This window comes from Camelus bactrianus, chromosome 35 (assembly GCF_048773025.1).
Source record: "Camelus bactrianus isolate YW-2024 breed Bactrian camel chromosome 35, ASM4877302v1, whole genome shotgun sequence".
In the NCBI taxonomy this organism is placed as follows: Eukaryota; Metazoa; Chordata; class Mammalia; order Artiodactyla; family Camelidae; genus Camelus; species Camelus bactrianus.
Genome location: NC_133573.1, coordinates 13,872,755 through 13,899,531, shown reverse-complemented (window position 1 = coordinate 13,899,531; position 26,777 = coordinate 13,872,755). Strand labels below are relative to the sequence as shown.

General features: G+C 44.2%; 2 long non-coding RNA genes across 3 annotated transcripts; one reads left to right on the top strand and one right to left on the bottom strand.

Annotated features, from left to right (window-relative positions):
• Window positions 1-561: 561 nt before the first annotated feature.
• On the bottom strand, window positions 562-3,101 carry LOC123617950 (uncharacterized). 2 transcript variants are annotated; one of them, XR_006726282.2, is made up of 3 exons: window positions 2,812-3,101; window positions 2,171-2,490; window positions 562-1,262 (listed from the first exon to the last, which is right to left on the bottom strand). It is a non-coding gene; the product is annotated as an uncharacterized LOC123617950 (long non-coding RNA). The 2 variants fall into 2 exon arrangements; XR_012504112.1 differs by having other exon boundaries at window positions 562-1,259.
• LOC141576035 (uncharacterized) lies at window positions 2,259-25,601 on the top strand. The gene is made up of 6 exons (XR_012504251.1): window positions 2,259-2,383; window positions 2,746-2,850; window positions 5,372-5,832; window positions 11,336-11,473; window positions 22,547-22,675; window positions 24,045-25,601. It is a non-coding gene; the product is annotated as an uncharacterized LOC141576035 (long non-coding RNA).
• Window positions 25,602-26,777: the final 1,176 nt, after the last annotated feature.

Genomic DNA, 26,777 nt, shown 5'->3' with positions numbered 1-26,777 from the left:
AAGGTGAGACAAGACTGGTGATCCCTGGAGGCAAGGCCTAGATAGAAAAGGTTAGTTAGCAATGGGAGAATGGAAAGTTCTAGGTAAACTTGATTTCTTTTTAAATTGTTGTGTGTAATAAATTTTTTTATTGAAGTGTAGTTGATTTACACTGTTAGTTTCAAGTGTACAGCAAAGCGATTCAGTTATATACATATTTACACACATATATTTTCGGATTCTTTTCCATTATAGCTTATTATAAGAAATTGAATGTAGTTCTCTGTGCTTTACAGTAGGGCCTTGTTGTTTACCTATTCTATATATAGTAGTGTGTATCTGTTGTTCCCAAACTCCTAATTTATCCCTCTCCTCCTTTCCCCTTTGGTAACCGCAGTTTGTTTTCTAGGTCTGTGAGTCTATTTCTAGTTTGTAAATAAAATTTGTATTTTTTTTAGATTCCACATATAAGTGATATCGTATGATATTTGTCTTTCTCTGACTTGCTTCACTTAATATGATAATCTCTAGGTCCATCCATGTTGCTACAAATAGCATTATTTCATTCTTTTTAATGGCTGAGTATTATTCCATATTTTGTGTGTGTGTGTGTGTGTGTGTGTGTGTGTGTGTGTGTGTGTGTGTATACACACACAAGATCTTTATCCAGTCATCTGTCAATGGACATTTAGTTTCTTTCCATGTCTTGGCTATTGTAAACAGTACTGCTATGAACATTGGGGTTCATGTCTATTTTTGAATTATAGTTTTCTCCATATATATGCCCAGGAATGGGATTGTTGGATCATATGGTAGTTCTACTTTTAGTTTTTTGGGGACCTTCCATACTGTTCCCCATAGTGGTTGCAGCAATTTACATTCCCACCAATAGTGTAGGAGGGTTCCTTTTTCTCTACAACCTCTCCAGCATTTATTATTTGTAGACTTCTTAATGATGGCCATATTTTAAGATCTAGAAACATCACTCACAGGAGCCTGAAGCAGGTAGTTAGACCTTGAAATAGCAAGAGTCCAGGTTCTCCAGGGAGACAATTCATTGCCACCCCAGCTTCTTTCTTGGAATATCCAGTTTCACTGGGTGTCGCTGTGTTTCCTTTGGTCTTCCCGCCTTCACCCACGACAGACTGGACAAGGACAGGCAGCATCCCCCTCCCATACAATGGGCAGAGAGTCCCAGTCATCCACCTGCTGCTGTTGAGATAGAAGCTGGGTTCAGACTGACTCCATCTTGGCCAAAGGACCTCGCTTAGGAGCGCCACCTACTGGACGAAGGGAAAAGAGAAGAAAAACAGTTGGCTTTCAAAGTGATTTCTTTTCGTAACTCCAAATTCTGGTGAGAGCCCTGTGCGAGACATTTCACTTAGGCCCAGACGTCACATAGCTTGCTCTATTTTGATTTTTAAAAATTATCCTAGATCAGCGTTAAAAAAAAACCCAAAACATTGGTACAGGACCTGACCAGTGACCTAGCCCAGAGATTAGTGCTCATCTCTGGGACCAAGCTGGTGGACTGGCTGGGCTGCCTGGAGGCTGGGGAGGGAGATGCTGAGGATGTCCCAGTGTCAGTTAGAAGGCTGGTGGCGGAAATGACTCCCGGCCCCGGCTGGGAAGGAGTGTCACTTTAAGGTACCAGTGGTCATGCCTGATCTGGGTATTGGGAAGATAATGAAGCTTTACCATATATTCCTGCATCACTGAATATCTGTCTGAAAAGATGATTTGCACCTATGATTAACTCAAATCAATTCAGGGTTTGGAAAATTAGGATTTTGGTCACCTTTATTAAAGTTTCCCATTTCCAACGAGGACTCATTTAAAAATCCTCCATTCAGCTGATTTTGGAACATGGGAGAGCTTGAAAACTAGTCCTTTGCAGCCCCAGTTTATACCAAATAAAGAAAATAAAGCCACTAAACTGGTATGTGGCATTGAAGCCTTATTCATATTTTACCTGGGGTGGGGGAAGACTCCAGCTCCCAGCTACTTCTATTAAATCAGCCATCACCATAGTCGTTACTTAGTGAGTTTCCTCCAAGTGCAAAGTGCTCTGCAGCTATCTCGTGCACTCCTAGATACTGCACCACTTTGCAGACAAAGACCCTGGGGAAGCTCACAGAAGCCAAGTGCCTTGCCCAAAGTAACACTCTAAGTAAGTAGCTGAACTCCTTACAGCCATGCTGTCTGGTCTCCTGTATGTCAAGTCAGATTTCCAGACTTGAAAGGAAGGCAATGGAGTTTCTTCAGGATCTGCTTTAACTCAGTGGAGTCATAGTAAGCTGTCATTGGTGCTATTTTGTGGACCAGAATTTCCGGAGAGCAGGATGACCGAACCTCTCCAGCACACAAGATGGCTGGCCATGGAGATGAGGACTTCGGATGACCGGTAGGAGGAGGGTCAGGGTTGCACAGACCATGAGGCAGGGGTGGGTTCTCCTCTCCTTCTTTTCATGAGGACATATGAGTGGTGTGAATCATATATTTGAACTCCAACTAATAAATATTAAGATGGTCAGTGTCCATTTATTAATATATTGATATTTTATTATTATTCATATAAATACAAATAATTATATTTTAGTAATTAATTTAATTAATATATTAGTGTATTAATAATAACTCTCCAGGTTTGTAAGTTAAATTTCATAACTTGAACAAATGAAACTAAGATAATTAAGTCAAAAGGAGACAGCAGATGGATGGGAGATGGGTTTTGGAACCTCATTTTAGGTTTTCTCTCCCCACAAGAGCACCCGGCCAGAATGAACTTCAAATACGAAGAAATCCCACAAATAATGCGTTTTCTGTTCTTACCTCCATGCCTTCTTGAAAACTCCATTCACTGTTCCTCCGGTAAGTTCCTTCCTTCAACAATCAGGCCACTGTCCCTGAGCCTTGGCAGGGCGTCTGACATAACCAACAGCTAGGGAAGTGTTTTAACAGCTCCGTTAACACTGCAACAGAGGTTTATTGTTATCAAATAGACACTCGGGCAGAGCTCGGCCGGCCGCCGCCCCGGGCCCGAGGGCCGAGTCCCAGCGCCGCGGAGAACCAGCTCCTCGGCCGGAGCGCGGGGGCGGCGGAGCGCGGGGGGTGTGGAGCCGGCGAGCGCCGGGTCAGAGTCAAGGTTCTCACGGGAGCCTGTGACTCGTGGCAAATGGCTTAATATTTTTCAAGCCTTATGTGCTTAGCACTTTACCTGACACGTAGTAAGCACTCCATCAAGAGCAGGGCTTTATTCTCTTTAATTTTTTAAAAATTTGAGTTATTATCTAATGGTGCATAAATATATATATTTTTGTGTAAACCTTTAAAAACTTTTTATTGCAGTATAGTTGATTTACAATGTTAGTTTCTGGTGTACAGCATAGTATTCAGTTACATGTATATATATTCTTTTTCCACTATAGGTTATTACAAGAAATTGAATATAGGTCCCTGTGCTGTTGGACCTTGTTGTTTATCTATTTTATCTATAGTAGTTTGAATCTGCTAATCCCAAACCCTTAATTTATCCCGCCCCCCGCCCCCACTTTGGTAACCATAAATTTGTTTCCTGTGTCTGCGAATCTTTTTCTCTTCTGTATATAAATTCATTTATGTCACTTCTTTAGATTCCACATGTAAGCGAGACCTTAAATGCAGAATTCGATGAATTTCTCTATATATAAACATCACCCAGATCAGAATCTAGACCATGTCTAGCACTCCAGAGGGAGTGGTCCTGCCCCTTCCCCATGATACAGCCCCCTTGTCCTGATGTCTATCAACAAACACACTTTTGGACTGTTCTTGAACCTTCTGGAAGTTTCATTGTAAGTGTATACTTTTCTTGTGTCTAATTTCTCTCACTCAGCATTTTGACTCTGTGTTGCTTTGTGTATCAGTTGTTCTGTTTTGTTGAACAATATTCTGTGGTGTGAGTACACCACGAGTTATCTGTCCACTTTCCTGGTGATAGGTATTTGAGCTATTTCCAGTTTGGGGCTATTATAAACAAATCTGGTATGAACCTTCTTGAACATGTCTTAATATTTTTTATAGGCATGGAGTATGAGGTCTGCTTCCCTCGTTACTGGTAGACCAACTGTTCCAAAACCATTTTTTATTTTCTGCTTTTCCCATCTGCCTTTTCAGTGAATATATTCAAATCCTGACTGCAGCAATTTCTAATTTTTTCCATTTCTGTCTCTCTCCCTATATTGTGCTATTTAACTTCTGAAGAGAAAGAAGTCACATAGGTAGCTAGAGAAACCCACAGTGATGTCTGCAGAGTTGTGTGTGTTTGTGTTTTGTTTTTTTTTTTTTTTTAAATATAGATGTAAAACAATTTGACCTTAAAAATCCACGACAATTTTCTGCTCTTTCTTTCAAAAAGCATTTCTTCAGACTAAAGGATAAGACAAGAAATGAGAAACATGCTGTAGGAAAAAAGCAAAGATCTGCCTGATGTGACGCTTAGTCTCCAAAGCTTACAGTCTAGGAGGAGGGATGATGTCCCTCTTCAGAACAGGGTCACAGGGCAGGACGTGCTAAGGGCCATCCGAGAGGTTCACATGGAATCCCACCGCAGGGCACAGGGAGATCTCAGGAATTGGCTTTCCCAAGTAAGTCACCTTACCTGAGCACAGAACCCTCCCTCTACCATGTCATTAGGACATGTAAGTTGTGGGGCTGAAGAGGAGGGACATTTCATTTTCTCCAAGTCCCAGGGGAAATGGAGGCATAAAGAAATTGAATGCATTTAATTAAATGTTTTATTTATTTTTATTTTTTATTGAAGTGTAGTTGATTATAATATTATATAAGTTACAGGTGTACAATATAGTGATTCACAACTTGCAAAGGTTATACTCCATTTATAGTTATTATAAAATATTGGCTATGTTCCCCGTGTTGCACAGTATATCCTTGTAGTTTATTTTACACCTAATAGTTTGCACCTCTTAATCCCTTACCCTGATACTGCTCCTCGCCTCCCCCCACTGCTAACCACTAGTCTGTTCTCTGTCTCTGTGGGTCTGCTTCTTTTTTGTTATATTCACTAGTTTGTTGTATTTTTTACATTCCACATATAAGTGATATCATACAGTATTTGTCTTCCTCTGTCTGACTTATTTCACTTAGCATAATACCCCCAAGTCCATCCATGCTGCTGCAGATGGCAAAAGTTTATCCTTTTTGTGGCTGAGTAGTATTCCACCGTGTGTGTGTGTGTGTGTGTGTGTGTGTGTGTGCGCACACACAACTTCTTTATCCAGGCATCTGTTGATGGGCATTTAGGTTGCTCCTGTATCTTGGCAGTTGTAAAGAATGCTTCCATGAACACTGGGGTGCATGCATGTTTTCAAATGAGTGTTTTTGTTTTTTTCAGATATATACCCAGGAGTGGAGTTGTTGGCTCATATTAAACTTTTAAATAAAGGATACATTGGTTTAAAAAAATAAAACAAATAAGGACACTCTCCAGGAGGCTAAGAGAAGTCTAGCAGAAGTGCTGTCCCCTATGTCAGACCTCAGGGCTGCCTGGAGGCCAGCAGCCCGCCCAGCCCGGCACAGGGTGGGGAGCACGCGAGGGAGGCGGCCGCAGAAGCCGGGCCGCTGGCTGCGGGCTGCTTCCTCAGACGTGTCTTCTCTGTTTACACACACGTGTGAGTCTCAGAGACCTCTGCCTCAAAACACAGGTGGCTCTCAGGCACAGTGCAAAAGGGCTCCCTCCTCCTTCCTCCCGGCCTTTAAAAATCAATGCTCCTGGCCCTTGTGATGCGCCAGGCAGAGGAGATCCCTCACCATTTGCCTGACCTTCCAGACATCTGGATATTGTGTCTTTGAGATGTAAGTATTTATGTTTCAAGTTTGCATATTTTTAAGCAAATTTACTGTCCATATATAAATAAAGAGTAAGAAAGATCTAGTCATTCTCACCCCATGGGGGAGTAGAATTCCAAAGCCTCAGACAATAAAATCCCTCTCTGGGAGCAGCTCTCGGCCCCACCCTGCTGCCGGAAGGTCCTTCCCGGTGAGGGTGTGGGCGGGACGCCCGCCCTCCGTCTGCCCACAACATTTCCATTGACGTAGGTGGGAACCCTGGGTTCCAAATATACAAGCCCAAATAGGTCAGCAAAGGAGGCCTGTCACAAAAGGGAATCTGTCTCTCAAATGCCAGCGTGTGACAGCTCCCATGAGAAAAAGTCACAGGAACCCAAATATTGAATCCCCTGCTCTAATTATTTCCATGAATCGACCTTAATTAGGAAAGTCACCTAGTGTCTGGGAGTGTCCGTCTGTAGCAGTAGTGATGGCTTATCCATAAAAATCCCTTCTACCTTGGGCTTTTAAAGATGGAGGGATGAACGGAGCATGGACATCACTTCAAGGTTAAGCAAGGATCTAGAAAGGCAAGAAAAATGCAAAGTGCATCCAGGGTCAACCCGGCTTGTGTCCCTGTGTGTCCAGGGCAGCATCTGGTCTTCAACTAACGTGTCCCAACTCATGCTATGTGCTATGTCCCCGGCCACAGGCCAGTTCCCCGGCCCCATCATGTGCGCCACAGGTTTGAAACATCATCTTATTTGGGGACTTAAGTTGTGGTCCCAATAAAATCAAAAGACCCCAAGAAAAGGGAAAATTAAGCCTGCAGACCTACTTCAGTTGAGCAGCTGGTGAAAAGCAGGTTTCAGTAGGAGAGAGGAAGGGGAGGGGTGGGAATGGTGAGAAACGAAGCAAGTCAGAGGCACGGCCGGGGTTTGGGAGGGGTGCTCTCGGGGGAAGGGGTGGGGTATGTTCCCCTCCTCACAACTTGGCAGAGTGCAGGCCTTCGAGTGGCTCTCAGGTTTCTGAGGCTGCGGCTTTTCCGTGTGAGGTGACACCTACCGGGTCATGAACAATATGATGTTAGTGTCACGATCGCACTCAGTTCGCGCAACCGTTCTAGGAGACGGGTATTAGTAGCTCTTTTTGTGGGTTAGGGTTTTCAGCCTGCCCTGCCTGATGTGGAACGGGCAGTGGTGGAGACCACGCGTCCTCCCTCACTCCCAGCATGGCCAGGCCGGATGCAGCCCAAGACCAGGGATGCTCCGGTCCGTGGTGATGGCAGCGCCCGGCATCAGCTTCAGTCACTCAGAGGGGGTGACAAGGAGGCTTGGCGACCACTCCTGTTCTCCAGCTTTTGTGGTCCATGCTGAAATTTGTGAACATCAGATACCCTGAAAGCAACAGTGGAATGGAAGTGCACCTCGATCCTTCCTCCAGCCCGCTGCAACCAAGCTTTCTCCCAGCCCTTTCTTCCTTCCACACCGGCTATGCCACTGAATGGATCCCAGGAATAAATTCCAGGCCACCACACCCCCAGGAAAGGTCCAAACCTGCCTCTGGAGGCAGGAACCTGTGCCAAGTTCCAATGCGAAAACCATCTGGGAAGAGTTGGAATTAGTGGATAGAACTGTGTTCGGTGAAGTTCAGCCACAACTTGGCTGTCATGCCCGGCATCTGATCGATGTGCCTTCAGCTATCAACAGAACGGGGACATTAGAAGAGTTTCAGAAAGAAAGAATGTGAAAAAAGACAAATCTACTTATCTTGAAAAAACAAGAACTTAATTGGGCTTTATGATACTTATTTTATGGTTAGTAACGTTTATATGTTGCATTTTCAGGGGGCAGTGAAACTTTTGGTAAAGGACCATCCTGGCTCTCTTCCCATTACAGAGAAAAGAGAATTAATTAAGAAAGTGGAATTCCAGCAAGGTGCTCAGATCCAGGGAAGGCATGTTTAGAAACTGGCAGAGGCATGTTCTAAGGCGAGTGGAAAGGGTAAGGGTTCCCGCCGCACAACCTGGCCGAACACCATCCCTTCAGATGTCTCTTTCGGGAGGCTGAGATTGTCCTGTTTGCTGTGACATCTATCATGTCTCTAAGTGAAGGATGTGTTGCCATCGTATCACCCGACCCCCCCCCCCCTTACGAGACAGGTGTCAATAGCCCGCCTCTTGAGGAGAACAGCCTGCCTGCGAGGTCCAGGTGAGCATTGTCCCGGGAGAGCCTGTGTACTTCTCAGGAGGAGGGAATCTTAAGTGTGAGCACTGACTGTTGTCACCATGCATAAGAAGGCGGCTGAGCCTGACCTCGCCCACCCCCTTCCTAAGGCGGGCCCCCTACCCAGAAGGCCACCGCGGTGCCCTAGGCATCCTCCCTGCCCTTGGCCGCAGCATCTGAGCTGCCTCATGTCTTGCATGTGAGCACATTGGGGTGTCGCCTCTGGGACCCTCATGCAGAGCCCCCAACTCCTGGGGAAGAAGCGAGTTGAAAGCCTGGCCCAGCGACTCAGCCATCTGGCCTGGAAAACCCACTCCAAGTCTGGACCTGTTTCAGCCAACATACTTTATACCATGCGGAGAATCTATACCAGACACTGTCTTAAAAAAATCCAGTCTCAAGAAGCTGTTTATTGATCTGGCAGATGATTAAAAGACAACAGAGATGAGCTCAAGTGATGCTTTGGTTTTTCCATCCTGAAAGTGAATCTGAAATTTCCTTGGGGGGTCATTAGCCCGTCTGCTGCCGCAGAAGAGGCAGATGGCTACTCGCTGCGGTCAAAGGTCGCGAGAGTCTCCCCGTCGACAGCATCTCCGGGGCTCTCTTCTCTTCTCAGCCAGACTCCCCAGGGAACGACAGGTTTCGCCCTGGAGGTGGGCACAGCAGAATCCTGGTCCTGATCTTGCGCCTGTGGCCGAGAGAAGCCACCACGTGGTTCTTCACAGGGGCTCCAGCCTCACCCCTCTCTGCTTCTGGGGTGAGGGATGCGATTTCTGGAAGGGCTACTCCAACAGAAGAGGAGGGAAGGCCTGGAATGCTCACATGGCAAAGAACTGACCACTTCCAGGTGTCAGGAGAAGGGCTGGAATTTGGCCTGGTGTGTATGAAGTCACCTGGAGTTGTCATCAGAGAGAGACGTCATCGCCGCTGCAAAACCTTGGGTGACCTAACGTCCTGCCCAGCACATGGCTAAGCAGATAGGCTGTGGCTCGGGGGGAAATTATAGGAGGTTCAGTGCTCAGGCAGCAGATTATTTACAACCTGTTCCTAACGTGAGAGCTTTTATAGCAGTGGTTTCGTGGACCAAAGTACATATTAAAAGGCTAATGTAATCGCTCGTGTTGGCAGTGAAATATAACCAGGCTGGCTTTCAGCAGAACACCTATAGCAGTGAAGCATGCTTCAATCTGATTAAAGAGTGAGCAGCTCTTGGCTGGAACAAATTACACACCGCCCAGGCCAGCAATGGGAGAGCCTGAATAGCAAATGGATTCTGACAATGAACTTCTTCAAAGCAGACTTCCCTGTCCTCCTCTCACACCCGCTCTGATCCCACAGCTGGAACTGTGCGTGTCCACTCTTTCTTACAAATCGCAGGACACCAGCTCCCGTGCTCCAGGAGAAAGCCGATTCTGCTTGGGAAACCTAGAACCACAACCGCGAAAAAGACCTACGTTCTTCTTCTTGCCTCAAAATTCTTTGCAAAGCTTGCCTATGGTAAAAATGCATCATCCCAGAAGAGCACTCACGCAGACAATTAGAAAGGAACTTCCTTCGACATTTTTATGGGGGAACTTTTTTTAGATAAAATGCGCCCCCTTGACCCTCTCCTCCCTCACTCCCCGCCAGCTTTTGCAGCCCACTGGGTTTTGTCAACGATGGTTGTAGTTACAGCTCATTAATCATCCATCACTCAGACAGACGCTGCCAAGAATGCTGATAGCATCATGGCTCCAGGGAGCAGCCTGCAGAGGCAGGATGGGAAGTGGGGGGGATGACCCTCACTCCAGCCTGGTCTATAAGGTCACCAGCCCGAGAGCCTCTGTTTTCTCATTTCTTTTTCATCGACCGAAAGTTCATGCACTAACGGGCTCAGATCAGCTGGCAAGCGCTCAGACAGTGGAACCTTCAGTATCTGAATAGTAACAGGCACTCCTGGGCCATCGAAGATGCTGGCGTAACTAGAAACACTCAGGAGCAGTCAGCATCCTTGGGTAAAGGCGGTCACCATGCTGTCTTGTGCTCTGGGTAGGCAGATGAGTTTTGCTGTATCATTACATCAGCAGTGCGATTCTGTTTCTGGATACAGCCAGAACCATTGGTGATCCAAACAGTGTGTTCCACACACACTCTTATATTCAGAGGAGGACATGCAGTGATTCCAACATTGGGACATCTGGTGTGGGAAGCAAGAGTGATATTATTTTATCACTGAGTAATAAATTGAAATCCCAAGTTCTCCAGATCAAGGCATTTCAACAAGCAAATATTTGCTTCTCTCCTAAATAGATAGACTGATAGCAACAGGTTAAAATCCAACAGCAGTTTCAAGGAGACAAGACAACTTGTTCACAAATATCTTTATGTGGTCTAGAGAGACAGAAGTTACTGCATTTTGGAGGAGAGAATTTGGAAGCCAGAAAGATGAGATGCCCCCCCATACCACTCGGGGAAGTTCATTCCGCGACACCCCGTTTAATATGCATTCCATTAACCACCCTGTCAGAGACCCTCGTTTCCTTCCTCAGACACTGACGTTAATGGGATTCGAGTCAAATTCTGGCTTGTGGCAAACCTTACTTCCTTACCCGTCGTCTCTTCCAGGGAGATGGAGGGGGCAGTGGGAGAGAGCCCAGACAGTGGGGGTGGGGGGTGAGGCTGCAGAGTGGTGTTTAATGTGTTAGGTTGGGGGCTGCGGCGGCGGTGGGGTTGGGGGGCAGTCAGAGCTTGCTACCTGAAATGCAAGTTTGCTGGGATCCTGTGGATATTCAGAATCAGACTCGGAGGAGGGGTGGTGTGAGTCCTGGGATTTTTAAATTTTCAATTAAAGAAAAGATTTCAAGGACGCATGTAGCACAACTCCTTTTTTTTAAACCTCAGACATTTCACATTAGTCACTGGGAGGTATTCATTCAAACAGCCTGATTCTAAGACCACCACCCTTACTCACCCTCCCGTGACCCCACAGCTGAATGCCACAGAAGGTCACATCAGAGGGGACTGGAGTCAGCCAACTCCAAGGTCTGATCCAAGGTTTGGCGTCTGTGGATTCAACCAGCCACAGATCGAAAATAATTCCGGAAAGTTCCAAAAAGCAAAATTTGAACTTGCGTCTTACTGGTAACTATTTACGTAACATTTACTTTGTATTTACAACTATTTCCACAGCATTTGCATTGTATTAGGTGTTATAAGTAATCCAGTGATAATTTAAAGTATACGGGAGGATGTAGTAATTTATATGCAAATACTGCACTATTTTACACAAGGGACTTCAGCATCTGTGGGTTTTATGATACCTACAGGGGTCCTGGAACCAGGCCTGTGGAGACCGAGGGACGAGGGACGGCCATATAAATAAGAATTTTCAAATGGAGAGGCAATATTTCTTCAAGTATTCCAGTTCCAACCTCAAGTACCAACTTCAAGAAAGCTTCAGGTTGGTAAGTGAGACATTTTTGCTGAGAGTTTCAGACAAGAAACCTTCATTAGTGTTAATGTAAGTTGTCCTGCCTTCTAAAAGAAAGAAAGAACTCAACAGCAGGGGCCAGACATGCCGCAAGACTTTCTCCATAAGTAAAACATCTTACTTAAGAGATAAGGTGAACTCTGGGCCTCTGTAATAGTCTTTCTCTGGAAGATAAATGCTTCAACATTTATAGAAAATAAAACTCGCAGAGAAGCCAAGACTTTTCTTGTCAAAACAAGGAGATTATTTTCTAGCAACCAAGTTCAGTCTCTTTGACCTCGCCTGCCATTCAGGTAAATGAGATCATGAGAGGGGGCACTGGAGATTGAGTGAGATAGCTCACGTGTGAAGAGATATTTAAATAGTAGTGGAGAGCTCCTTTCCGTCCAGCCGCTTTTCTTAAAAAGATGCAGTCTCCACTGCTCCCAGAAGCGTTGCAGCTACAGAACGAGATGCTGTGGAAGTGTGTTTGAGTTTCATTTACGGCCTCAAGGTGGTGGCTGTGGCATCACGGGTAACTCCTAAGTCCATCGGGCCACAGGCTCTGGTTCTGGAGCTGCAGCATGGCTGCACCGGGGGAGTGGGGGACAGAGCTGGGAGCTCCTGGCAGGCTTTTCTCAGATGTGCTGGCAAAGCGGGGGCCCTGGCTCGCCTTGTAAAAGTAGCTCCGAAGCAAATCATTAGCACATCTAACCTCAATATTTTGAAATCCAAAAACAACATTGAGTCATGCTGGTCATACTGTAAAGTTTTATTGCATTAAAAAAAAACAAAACAAAAAAAAACCAGAGTCAAAAACAAGCTTTGGATCATGTGAATTATCTCCTTACATGTGTCAAGCCAGGGAATTTGGCACACGGCTCACGGCGACGGAATGGAGCACGGAAGCCACTGGGAATGTGTCTTTAGACAAAAATCACCCTGGCCTGCCGGTGGACAGCACTTCATCAGGAGGCTTCCCTACTGTCTGAGCCGCATACCTGGCACGGGGTGTCTGATCTTTGAAAAACGAGCTATAAATACCCTTCGCCCTGGACTGAAAATAGAGACTCACTTAAAGCAAAAGAATCCCCAGGGAGAAAGTACTGACCATCAGTTTGTGTCCCCCAGTATCCGTTCTGTCCCGGTCATGCTCTCTGTGAGCCTGTGAAGTCAGGCGTCTTAGAATTTGTCGGAGAAAAATGAATGAATTAATGAATTAACCCTCTTCTGGGGAAAGCTCATTATGTGTTGATGACTGAAACTACACATTGACATTTCCTAGATGCTTTCATTTGTCTCCAGGTCAGCCTTCTCAGGAAACAGCCCACCAATTTCACCTTAAGGGTCAACTCTGTAAAAATGCTCAGTTAGAAAGCGTCCAAGAACGGTTTCTTAGCCCACAGCATCCGAGGCCATGAGAGAAGACTACTTTCCACAGTTCCCAGGCTACTCAGGGGGGACTTAACTAAACTGACCATAATGCAAGCTTGAGAAACACTAAACAGATGAGAAAATCCAATAAAGCATTTCAGAAGACAAATGAGGAGACTTGCAGTGCCAGGCACTGTAATAGATTACGTGTAAATACATGTGTGGAAATGTCAGAGACTCCATGTGAGTGCCTGCTGGTGTCTACCACACAGGTAAAGACAGAGAGGTTGACAGTTTGCGCCGAGGACACAGCTCTCCCCTGGGAACACCCGGGCTCGGTGCAGCCAGGGCAAGGCGTGGGGTCGTCCTGACTTCCTTACAGCCTCAGAGGGAGCTGCCCCGCCCACGTCATGTGCTGAAATACTGGGGAACATAAGGGCACGTATTTTGCACCCTGTTGTGAAAAGCATCTGTAACTTTGCACCCAAGACAGGGATGGGGGTCCTCCCGGATGCCACATTCAAGCGTCTGTCCTCATTTTTGCATCCACACACATGCGATTTAGATTCATTTGAAGCATATTCCAGGCGAGGATGGGAGAACAGACACACGAGAGGACAAAGGGGCAAATTTCAGCCAATGAAAGGAAGCAAGGAAAGTGCTCAGAGTACAAGTAGTCTAATTGGAGTGAACCCCCCACCTCGCTTTGCCTTGGAGGCGATCTGGAGTCTTGGCCACTTGGTTTGCCAAGTGAAATGTTTTTTGTTTTTTTTTCTGCTCTGCTATTGACCCAGTGAATTACATGGGGAAGTTTTATTGAAAAAACATGTGGGAAGAAGCATCTCTGAAGCAGCAAGGAGGAGGCTACTTTCTTGTTCCCCTGTCTCTGAAATGACCAACAGTGGGGAGCATGTGCCAGCGAACTGAAGAAATGGCGAAAAGTCTCGGCTCCTAATCACCAATTTTCAAAGCAGCGAAACAGCACTCGTAAACCACTGCCGTGAGCCAAGCGCAGTGTGTAGCCTGGCTCACCCTCGTGTGTGTGCGTGTGTGTGCGCGCGCATGGCTTGTTTTGTTCTCTGGTCCTGGGACACATCTTCATTCCTGACCTTGTTTTGTTTATATTTCCAAAATGCAAATGGTGAGTTTCTGCCTGGGAACACTACAAAGTCCTTCCTCACAAACACTGAGGAGACTGGAAACTCACAGATTTCCCACAAAGTGGCTTTTCACTCCTAGCAGATACAAGGATGTTCATTAACTGGTTCCCAGAAAGTAAAATACTTTTTTTTTTTTTTGCAAAGTGAAATAGAAGACTCTGAGATTCATTTGTAAGAATAGGAGAAGCAGGGCTTACGAGTCTCTTTAGTGACTTTTTTTTTTAATGCCATATAAAGCCTCTTGAGTTGTAACAGAACTTTATAGAATTTTCTAGAACCTTCTGTAAGATACACAGAGTTGTGGTATCTTTGATGACACAGAACATGATGATTCTATGGATATGTCCTTTTGTCCACAAGACATACTGGGGACCACTTTTTCACAGTGCTTCCTTCCTAAATCGTCTTCATAAAAAGCTGGTACAAGAGTTATATCGGCAGAGGATATGTATCAGGAATCGACCGGAACTTCCCAGACCTGACCATCTTTCTCCCCATTCCCCAGAACCTCTGGCTAGCACATTCGTCAACCTAGATATGATGGGCACACCAGCTCTCTGATCCTGCACACATGAAGAGCTTCACTGTGGCACTAGGGGTAGGTACCATCTGTCCATCACCCCAGATCCTTCATGTCCAAGAGAATCTTCATCCTTAGTTGCTGGACTCTGTGTATCTGCTATAATCACTGTCTCCCAGTGCTTCACATACTCAGCTTGCTTTTCAGCTAAAAGGAATTTTTGGCTGACTTCCAATCACGAGGAAGAAAATGTGGATCAGCAGGGTGGGTCACCATCAGCCCTACGAGTGGCCTTCTTTCTGTAAGTGGAGTCACATGAGTTCCTTTGTGTTCAAAGTCTCTTCCAGGCTCCTCCAGCCGGAAGCAGTGATTCACAGCACTGGTCTTCCCTTTCAGAAATCACAGAAGACTCATTTTAAAATGCAGATCCTTTAAGTGAAGTAAGCCATAAAGAGAAAGAAAATGCCGTATGATATCACTTGTATGTGGAATCTGAAAAAATGAGACAAATGAACTTATTTACAAAACAGAAACAGACTCACCAGACATAGAAAACCAACTTGTGGTTACCAAAGGGAGAGGAGGGTGGAGGGATAAATTGAGAGTTTTGGATCTGCATATAAAATAAACAGCAGGTCCTACTGTAGAGCATAGGGAACTATTTCAATACCTTGTAATAGCCTATAATGAAAAAGAATATATATATATGACCGAATCACTGTGCTGTTGACCAGAAATTAACACAACATTGTAAATCAACTATACTTCAATTTAAAAAATAAATTAAATGGTTTAAATGGCAAAATAAATAAATTAATTAAATGCAGATCCTTTATTTGAGAGGGACCGAGACCAGTGAACTATGATTAACTTTGAGCACAAGGAATAGAGAACAGACCTTCAGGAAAGGACAGAGGACAGTCCGATGTCAATACAGTATAAGCAAAGGCAAAGATTCCAAGGACGTTGCTCTGCTGAGGCTTGCGGGCTGGACAGGATGCCACAGCAAAGGCCGTCGGGGCAGCAGGAGTGTTACTAGGCTGCTGCACCCTTCTGGTCAGGGGGATGGAATAAGGATGGCCCTGGAGGAGGAGGTGGGTGGTGGGACAGCAGGAAAGCTGCCTGCTAGATAGATAATTCCACCTGGGAGCAGGTCCCTGTGGTCCAGATAAGGACATTGTCTTGAGATTCTTATAAATTATGACTGTCTATCTCCAGACTCAGGGACATCTGACTCCAGAAGACGAATAGGACCCTGCCACTTTTTTTATACCAGCATTTATCACAGATACGGTGGTCAGTTTTCTGAGCCTCCTCTCCAGATAGCATGATAGAGCAAGAGAAATGAAAGGAATGATGTACCATCCATCTGCTCTTTGCTCAAGTTGTTTTTCAAAATAATGAGTTCCTACAGAAATATGTATTGCTGTAAAACACTTGGAGGAAAGCATCTGAGATTAAAACGACTTTATGCTTCTAGGAAAAACAATATTCCTGGCAACAGGTCAAAATCTACCTATTTAGAAGAAAATATTGACAAAAGAACATCAAATATTAACCAAACGATGGCCTTTTGAAGGAAAAGAAGGAAAGGACACAGAAAGAGGCCTTTCACATGTTTTTGGTGGGGATGTTGTAATCAGTCTGGGTTTCTCTTTAAAATGATAGAGCCCATCGATGGAGCCATGTTAAGTTCAGCACATTTCTCTCTTAGTGGGTGAGAGAGTCCTTGAGAAGTGAGGTGACAAATACACTTCCAGTCTCATAAAATCTCCTTCTGGCTGACTGCAGTTGGTATTTAATTGGCAGTGAAACATTTTCCACAGATTCAAATAGACACTTCAGGATCTTATTTATAACCTGTGGGGACAGGAGAGTACATGGAGAATGATTCCACCTTCCTTGGAAATGCACAGATGAACCGAGATTTGTCGAGTAAGAAGTGTTTTGACAGCCAAGTAACGTGAGGATTCTCGAGGCAGGTCTACGGCCAGCTTGGGGGCGAACTCCCCGTGTGTGCTGGCTTGTGCAGGTGTGAACATACGAGCTTCCAGGGCCACTGTTTTCATCCCATTCTGAGGAGACCATTCCAAGGAGGGTAAGAATCATTGGTGCAACGTAAATTAGAAGTGAAAGAGACAGAAACAGATGTGTGTTTTGGAAAGAATAAATATTGAGCAACGGAATAAACCCACAGGTTTGGGGAAAGGTCGAGGCAGCCGCTGAGCAGCCTTTACGTCCCCCAAACAACATTTACTTTTAGGATTTGACAAACATAGCTCAGGTTAAAGGACCCTCGCACTTCCAGTCTGAAACGAGGTGACAGAAGAGTGTGGATCGCACACAAAATGACCCCTTTGTAATCGTGTTGAACTCCACGTCTGCAGGAGGATTCCGTCCGTCCTACAGATATTGAAGTGAACATCCTTTAACCTCATCGGGGTCAAAACCCAAGACTGAAGTGAATGCCAGACACATCCTTATGCATCCTACAGCACACAGACCAGCTAGAAGAGGAAGAGTGTGGGAGTCCGTGTTCCCCATAGAAACAGAACCAATAGGATGTGCATGCAGATCTGTTATAAGAAATTGGCCTGTGCAGTGAAGGAAGCTGACAAGTTTCAAGATCCACAGACTGGAGACCCAAGAGAGGTAATGGTGTAACTCCTGGTCCAAAGGCTGGCAGGCTTGAGACCCAAGAAGAATTGATGAGTCTGAAGGCAGGAAAAGACCAATGTCCCAGCTCAAGGCAGTCAGGCAGGCAGAATGGTCTCTTATTCAGTCTGCTTCTAGTCAGGTCTTCAACTGATTGGATGAGGCCCACCCCCATTGGGGAGGGCCATCTGCTTTACTTAGTTACTGATTCAAATGTTAATCCCACCCAGAGACACCCTCACAGACACCCCCAGAATGTCTGACCAAAGATCTGGGCACCCAGTGGCTCGGTCAGGTTGGCATAGAAAATTAACCATCACAAGGAGGCTGATTCTTTAGAACAAACACACTAGGTCCTACTTGTAAACTTGGCAGCTTACAATAACACATTTTTTTTAATCTTACAGTTTCTCTGGGTCAGGAGTTGGACAGGGCTCAGCTGGGCTCTCTGTGAGGGTGCCATCCAGGTGTCAGCTGGGGAGGAGGAGCAGGTGTGGGGGGGAGAAGAAAGGGCTGAAAGAGGCAGAGTGCTGAGACTGAGTGAGCAAAGGAGACGGAAGAGAGAGCAGAGCGCAGCAGAGAAGGGGAGGGGAGAGCAGAGAGGCCTGGCTCGGCTGCGTTGTTGCTTCCCGGGCTCCCCAGCCCCGGGGGTTCAACCCAGGATGCTCTACAGTCATTGTTTCGGCCGCAGCAAAGATGAAAGTCAGACAGAATCACTCCAAAGTGCTGAGCTCTGCCGGCTAAGTCCTCAGGAGTTTATTAGACTTGACTTTCCTCCGACGTGAAAGAAAATCGTCAGCTGAAGTCCATTAAGCAAATTAAAAACCAGGAGAAAAATAAACAGAGATTGATGTAGATAGCAGTTTTATGAGGCAAAGGAAGCAGTTTGTTCTGACAAAGCTCCCGGCCGTTACTTACGCTCTTGGATCCCCCAGCTCTTAAAACTCTTAAGATCGCCTTCTCTCCAAGAAGCCCTGCTGGCGGTCATAAAAGAAAGCTAATAGAATTTTTTTTCCCCTACAAAGACAAGGGCTGGTACAAACTAAAGCAAAAAATACTATCCACATTGTTTCTCAAGACAATTCCTGACACCAAGCCTTTTGGCCTTTTATCCCCAAGCAGAGGACAAAAAGTGACACATCCAGTAGTGCTACATACACAGGTCTCATGCTGCTTGGACCTGAAATGAAGCCAAGCCGCATTAGCATTAATATACATTCCCCACCAGCAGAAATGCGCATGCTAAAGAATCACTGCAAACTCTTTTGCGATTATTATGAGCACTTGGAAAATAAGACATTTTATAAATGTTCCAAATCTTTAATAATGCAAGTCAAAAAAAATAGACGCATGGCACACCCATAGTGCATGAGGTTCCCCGCTTGGGCCTGCGCCCCGTGCAAAGAGGATGAACAAAAGATCTATATTCAGATCCTCTTCCTTGCGTATGACTTTGTGAACTTCTTTTAGACACAAAAATAAAGTCACCCTTGGAGTTTGTCTCCAAGGCAAGGAATATTCCCGCGGGGCAACAGCTCTCTGCACTCTGCGCATATTTGCCTCAGGGGCAGGGGTGAAACTTGCGTTAGATTTTCCATTTCATGTTCTGTGGCAGAATTGGAGGCCACCCTTGCTCACCTGGCCCTGAGGTTATGGGTTATGGAAACCCAGCCTGGTGCCAGCCCCGCCCCCCCACCCCCACTACAGCATTTTCATGCGCACCCACTGTTTCTTCTCTGGGACCCAGGGCTGCAGAAGGTGGAGGGGGTGATGTCTAAGTACAAATTTAGTCCTTGGATTTTCTAAGCCAAGGAAATTCTGCATTTCAAAACATTCTTACATTTTAAAAGGTGCAGGCTTTTAAATACTGCAAAATTCTTGGTATTTAAATATCTTCAGTCTTTGCTTTATACTGAAATATACATAATCACAGAAATCATGTATTTCCAAGCAATTCTTTGGGGGGAAGAACAAATCTTCATCATCAAAACCCATCAAATATGGGAAGTATTGCTTTGCCAATCAGTTACAGTACTTTTTAAAAGGGAAAAATAATTAAATGGTAACAATTTTTTAAGATAAAAGCACCTATTCATATTTTATGTAAAATTAGATACAAAGAAGAGTGTCTTTAAAACAGAAAGGACCTGATTCTCCCTTGGCCCAAGCAGTTTTCAGTTAATCTCCCCAAAGAACCTATAATCATCCTAGTTGCTGGCCTCTCAACTCCAAAAATCAAATTAAATACGATTATTCTTTCCAGCAGGACACAGGAAAGACATAACTAGTTTAAATCCGCAGAAACCCAAACCTCGTTTTTACCAATCATTTTAGCACCTCCTCCTTTGAAATCGTTTACAAGAGCTGCCTTAACAATAACATGGGCCGATCAGGCTGCTCCTGTGCCCACCTTCTCCCGCTAGCTGGTGGAGATGTGAATGACTAGGAAAACACTTGGACTGTGTGCAGAAACCGGAGACAGGAGGTTCAAGGACTCCACCACCAGGTTACCAGTCAAAGGAAAAACATAAAGGATCAAGAGTTTCCCCAAGTCCCCAAGTGAAATTAGAAATAATAACCCCCTGGAAGTGCCCATGATTTTTAACATCCGTGGAATGCTCGCTTGAGTTAATACCAAATATTGTGACCACATCTGGGTTAGCAAGTGGAGTTTTCATGCAAGCCTGGATCTTCGACTTTTCTTATGCAACCTCATTCGTGGCGCAAACTCTGCTGAAAAAAACCATCCAGATTTGCGGGCAGCGTTATCTTTTCATCAAAAACATTAAGCTGTGGAAGGCAAAGTGTAAAATCCTGGGCCATGTACCTAACGGGGAGTGGCCATAAAGTGAGGCGCTGGCCAGGTGGGAGGACCTTCTGGCATCAGGCTGTTGACCCACTGAAGGGAGTTGAGGAGAGATGGGGGCCGGCCTTCTGAGCAAGCAGGGGTTGGGAGGAGGAGGGCAAAGGGTTCTAAAAGATGGTGCAAGAAATGACAGTTTCTAAGGGGTACAGAACGCCCTGAATCAAAGTCAACCACCGGGAACAGAAGCATACTCCCCAGTGAACCATATGAAGGCTGTTCACAGCAGCAATAATTAAATAGCTGTTGCTTAGAATTCTGCTAGATGCTGGTTCTGTTCAGAAAGGGGGTTGATGACCTGACTGTCGTCATCCAGTGATAGGAGCTGGTGTGCGGGGAGTGGGGGGTTGCATCTCTGGATTGAACAGTAGTTTATCTCGATTACTTTTTACACGGAGCTTCCATAGATATGTCCTATTAAAAGTCAAGATTTATTAAGCTCTGACTAGGTGCCTGGCACGAGGAGACTTTTTCTTATGTCAAGTTGAGTAATCACAAATATTCACTCAACAAGCATACTTATTGAATGCATACTTGGAGTGAAACTTTGTGCTCCACCTTAAAATGCAACAAGGTTAACGCTTCAGGTCCCATCCTGTTAATCTGTAACAGAAGGTTCTAGATGATGGCATGTCTAGAGTTTCTTCCTGGTTGAAAAATAAAATCTCATTTTGATTGGTTTTATTATTTGTTTATAAATAGTTTGTCTCTCATTTGTAAACTTCAAGAATCCGGATTCATTATTGTGATTTTTTTTTTCCTGAATCTAAATCATACACCGGAAGGGTCACCAGATGATTCCGTTCTCACCATCGGAGCTGGCCAGCATTGAGAATGGGGATAAATGTTAACTGGAATTTTAAACACAAGCTTAGGAGTTATTGCAAACCTCAGATACAATAAATAAATGACAGCAAAGAAATCAAGATCCTTAGGATTATTCCTGTAAAACTTCTTTCCCACTTAAAAGTGGTAACGTAGTTGGGATTCCAGCCAAGTTGGGGCCCTCCTTTGGGGGCATAGATTCAAAGCTAGAGGTAGTTGGGTTGGGACCTCGTGCACCACTCATCTGGCTCCCACTACCACCATTTGTCTGCTGACAGGAGCCAGCAGTTGTAAGCCTGCTGGGGTTTTGATTTTTCTCATTCTGGGAGTGCACAGTTGGATTAAAGGATGGAAAAAGTCATGCCACGCCGACAGTTTCCTTTCAAGAAGTGAAGGAGGGTTCAGCCACAGGGCAAGTTCTTTCTGCATTTATCTTGGCCTTAAAAAAAATTAGAAATGGTGATAACGTGACATTCTGACATGTGAGAGTGAAAATGGGGAAGGTTTGCAAAGATGGTGGCAAAGAAAAAGACCTACCAACAGGTAGACGTTTGTGGGGGAAAGTAGCATAAATTTGATGGGAAGAACTGAACATTAACACACACACACAAACAGATTCTCCCAGAACTAGAACACGAATGACTAGAGGAATTCTGGGAGTGCCACCCACAAAGGTTAGTTAATGTGTGTTTCATGCAGTAATTGATGTTATCTGATGGTTCTGAACCATGCCTGGAGGATTTTGGCATGTTTGAAACACTGGAGAATTGTCATTATGCATTCAGCAAATGTCAAAGATGTCAAGGAGTGAAAACATTAAAAAGAGCCAGGGCAAGATTAGTGTGACATGAAAGACACATGGAACTTCGTACTCTGTCCACACAGGTGTCTCCAGGCAGGGCAGAGGGCTCCGGGGGAGAGCCGTCTAACAACTGAACAGGCTCAGAAGTAGCAGGTCCTAACATTTTGGAATTCCCAGATTCTTTTGAGAATTTGGTCAAATTTAGAGTCTACCCCTAAAAAAAAATGCAAGTGAATATCTTCACTCTGTAATTAATTGCAGGAGATTTTCCCATCTCCCAACGCTTTGGACTAAAAACTCTAATGAGAAAATATCTCTGGAACTTGCTGATAGATGAATCTTTATTTAGAATGGTCTCATGTTTCTTCATCAAAATAGCTACCACACCTGCCTGCTGCTTTTGTCTAAGACTGTTTTCTACAACAGAAAAAGGTAATAAATATAACTATAATTTAATAAAAAGAATGGTAGTAAAGAACACCATAGCAGTCATCTCTGCAAAGGATGATAAATCCGTGTATGTTGAGCTCTCGTTAGGTATCCGGCATCGTTCTAACAGCTTACTTGTGTCACCTGCATTTGGTCTTCATAGCTCCTATCAAAGGAAGTACTGTTACCATCCCATTTGCCAGACGACACCACCGAGGCACTGAGTAATTAACATAACCATTGGTAGCTGGCAAGGGTGTAAGTTCAGATCCTGGCAGTCTGATCCCAGACCTCGCATTCTTAACCTTCCAGTTTCTTCTCCTCTTAAAAATATTTCTCTCCTATACATAGCAGAGAAAAGTGTAAAAATAAACACACATAGCAAAAAAAGATGAATCAAATTTTTTTCATTGTTTTATCCTTTTTCCTTATTATTTCAGGGGAAGCTGTCTAGGTGGTAGTCTAGAACCCTCTGTGAGGATGGGTTCCTCTCCAGTTCCAGCCACCACTTATCATGTCCCTGAGCCATGTGGTGCTTGAGCCCTTCGCCTTATTTCACGTGGCCCCGGGTAAGTGAACTGGGGAGAAGGCACCATTTATTTCTTTCAGCTTATTGTGATATGCGGCTGTTTAGACAGCACAGTATATCACCAATGTAGCCCCATTTTCTTAAAACTTAAGTAAGATCAGACTATATTAGTTGGGCTAACTATGCTAGTAGTTAATATGGTTAATTTTATAGCAATGGGGCCTTTAACTAATAGAATCTTCGCAATAATTTGTAATGAGACATGTGATTTTGCAAATCTTTGGTGCCATGTTTCCTAGGTTTATCACTGGCAAAGTGGTTAAAAGTGTTGTCAGATTCAGAGATTAATCATTTTTGTTTTGCAGTGAAGTACAGTGTGTGTGTGTGTCTGTGCGTCTGTGCGTCTGTGCGCACACTTTTTCCCACCACCACCACCAAGCAGTTCTCTAATTCTCAGTAGACAGTCTCCCTGGAGAAGGCATCAAGTCCTGCAGGGTAAGGGCTGGGTCCCACAAGACTGCCCTCCACTCCAGGCGCCAGTCCCCTCCTTGTGTTTGATTAATTTGCTAGAGTGGCTCCCAGAACTCAGCAAGTCAGTTTACTTACTAGACGACTGGTTTATTACAACGGATATTAAAGGATACAAATGAACAATCAGATGGAGAGATACACACAGGACCAGCTCTAAAAGCGTTCTAAGCACAGGAGCTTCTGCCCATGTGGAGTTTAGGGTGCACCACTCCCCCAGCATGTGAATATGTTCTGGTTCACCAACCTCGAGTCCCTCTGAACCCCTTCCTTTTGGGTTTTTATGGAGGCTGCATTGCATAGGCATGATTGATTAAATCATTGGCCATTGGGGATTGGACTCAACCTCCAGCCCCCTCTCCTCCCTGAAAGCCGGGAGGATGGGACTGAAAGTTCCAACCCTCTAATCACCCGGTTGGTTCCCTTGGCAGCAAGCTCCTATCCTTAGACACTTTCCAAAAGCCACATCAGAACATAAACTCAGGTGTGGCTGAAAGGGATTTGTTGTGAATATCCAGATACCTTTATCACTCTTATCCATTAGGAAATTTCAAAAACAGAGATGAAGGCCAAATATATATTTCCTATTATAAGCACAATATCACACAAGTATTTTCAATTTGCTCAAGTTTTCTGTTATAAGCGGCTATCAGTGGTAGGCAAACTGGCAGATTTTTCTTTTAGATTTATCTATTTAGAATAATTTTGGATTAAATTTACATTTATCTCCAATCCCCTTTGCTCAGCTCCCTAACGCTAACATCTGATATATCCACGGCACACGTGTCAGAACCAAGACGTCAGCATTGGTACAACGCGTTAACTACAGGCTCTATGCAGATTTCATCGGCTTTACTAATATTGTGCTTTTTCTATTTCAGGATCCAGTCCGGGATGCCACATCAGACGTCACCACTGTATCTTCTTCATCTCTTCTGCTCTGTAACAGTTTCTCAGTCTAGTTTTTCGTGACTTTGATATGCTTAAAAAGTACTGGTCAGATATTTTGTAGAATGCCTTCCTTGGGAGGGGGGCTGACATATTCTCCTGATTAGACTGGGCTGTGGAAGTTGGGGAGATGACCACAGGGGTAAGTGACCTTCTCATCACATCTTATCAGGGGCTCTGACTTAACGTCACTGGTGAGGTTAACCTTCATCCCTGGCTTAGGTGGGGTCCACCGGGTTTCTCCACTCTAAAGTTTCTGTTTGCCCCTATCCATACCCATCTGTTGGAAGCAAGCTACTAAATCCAGCCCCCACTCAAAGTGGGGAGAATTAAGCCCCATTTCCTGGAAGAGGGATTATCGGCATAGATTATTTAGAATTCTTCTGTAAGAAAGATGTCCCTTCTCTCCATATATTTATTTATTCAATCATTTATTTGTATCAGTATGCACCATAGATATTTATTTTATTCTCTGAGCTATAATCTAACCCTATAGCTGTTTATTTGGTTACTCAAACATCCCAGCTTTGGCCACTGGAAGTGCTTTCAGTTCGGCTCCTGTCTCTTCCATATATTAATACCTCCCTGTTTCTCTCTCTCCTTGAGAACTTCTTTAATTTTTAACACTAACAAAATGCTCCAGGCTCATCTTGCATTCTCCCTGCCCCATCCTGAAACGAACCAATTTTCCAAGGAGTCCTGGTCTTCTTTCTTGGAGAATTGTGCTGCAAGCAAGATCTAAGCGTGCTCCTTGCTACTGAGTGTTACATTGTTTAAGTCCTCTCAGAAGATGGAGTCAAGCAAACGCTGGAGAGGCTGTGGAGAAAAGGGGACCCTCCTACACTGCTGGTGGGAATGCAGTTTGGTGCAGCCGCTGTGGAAAACAGTACGGAGATTCCTAAAAGACTAGGAATAGACTTACCGTATGACCCAGGAATCCCACTCCTGGGCTTATATCCTGAAGGAACTCTACTTCAGGATGACACCTGCACCCCAATGTTCATAGCAGCATTATTTACAATAGCCAAGACATGGCAACAGCCTAAATGTCCATCAACAGATGACTGGATAAAGAAGATGTGGTATATTTATACAATGGAATACTACTCAGCCATAAAAACTGACAACATAACGCCATTTGCAGCAACATGGATGCTCCTGGAGAATGTCATTCTAGATGAAGTAAGCCAGAAAGAGAAAGAAAAAGACCATATGAGATTGCTCATTTGTGGAATCTAAAAAAAAAAAAAAAGCATAAATACAAAACAGAAATAGACTCATAGACATAGAATACAAACTTATGGTTGCCAAGGGGGTGGGGGGTGGGAAGAGATAGACTGGGATTTCAAAAGTGCAGAATAGATAAACAAGATTATACTGTATAGCACAGGGAAATATATACAAGATCTTATGGTAGCTCACAGAGAAAAAAATGTGACAATGAATATATATATGTTCATGTATAACTGAAAAATTGTGCTCTACACTGGAATTTGACACAACATTGTAAAATGTTTATAAATCAATAAAAAATGTTAAAAAAAAAAAAGATGGAGTCAAGGAACACGTGTCTATATACTGATCCATGTAGACTCACATACGTATATTTACTTCTCTATCAAAGATAGAAGATATATATGTACACATATTTGATAGATGTATGGAACATCAGGACAAATATACCTATGTATGTATTCATGTGTGTATCTGTCTGAAGATAGATAGATAGATAGATAGATAGATAGATAGATAGATAATCTGATCCTAATCCAGCACCACAGGGTTTACTCTAGCCTTCTTCTTTCGCTTATTTGTAAATTCTTCCTCTGAGAGTATAAAATCTGGCTCCCATTACCTGTATTTTATTTACTCATTCTTTAACCCTAACATACATGTGAAGTCATTTTAGAATTGCTAACTCTTACCCCTGTGAGAAACTAATTTACTAACTAAAGTGCAGTGTTGATATGTGGATCTTTAGACTTAAATATCCAGTCAAAACACTGTTTTCCAAAATTACCTAGATCAATTTCTCCATCCCTTTCAATGAGGTTATGTCATATATTTGTAATACAGTTAGTTTTCTGTATCACAGTCTGCATTCCATCCCAGGATCCCCGAACATCTTGGTTGACTTTTTTTTTTTTGATTTGCATGCAACAAAGTTTTTACAAATTCAAAGTTTTAACAAATTCATAGAGTCATATATCCACCACCCCAGTCCCACAGAGAATTTCTCCATGCTATTCTAAAATCCGCCTTGTGCAGTCATTGGTAGTCAACCCTTCCCCTAACCCCTGGCAACTACTGATCTCTTTTCGGTCCCATAGTTTTGCCTTTGTCATAATGTCATAGAAGTGGAGGCACGTAATTTGTAGTCTCTGGGTTGCTTCTTTCACTTTAGCGAAATGTACTTTCAGGTCATCCGTGTTGTGGGAATCAACAGCTGTTCCTCCCATCGCTGAGTCGTATTCCACTGGCTGGATATGCCGAGGTTCTTGACACAGTCTCCTGTTGCAGGACATCTGGTGGCCTCCAGTTTTCAGTGATTGTGAGTAAAGTTGCTGTGAGCATTGGTTAACTTGCTTTTTTGTGATCCTCTTGGTATTTTCATCTGTCACAGTTGTCAGCATACAGGTCCTACAAGTATTTTGTTAGAGTTAAAC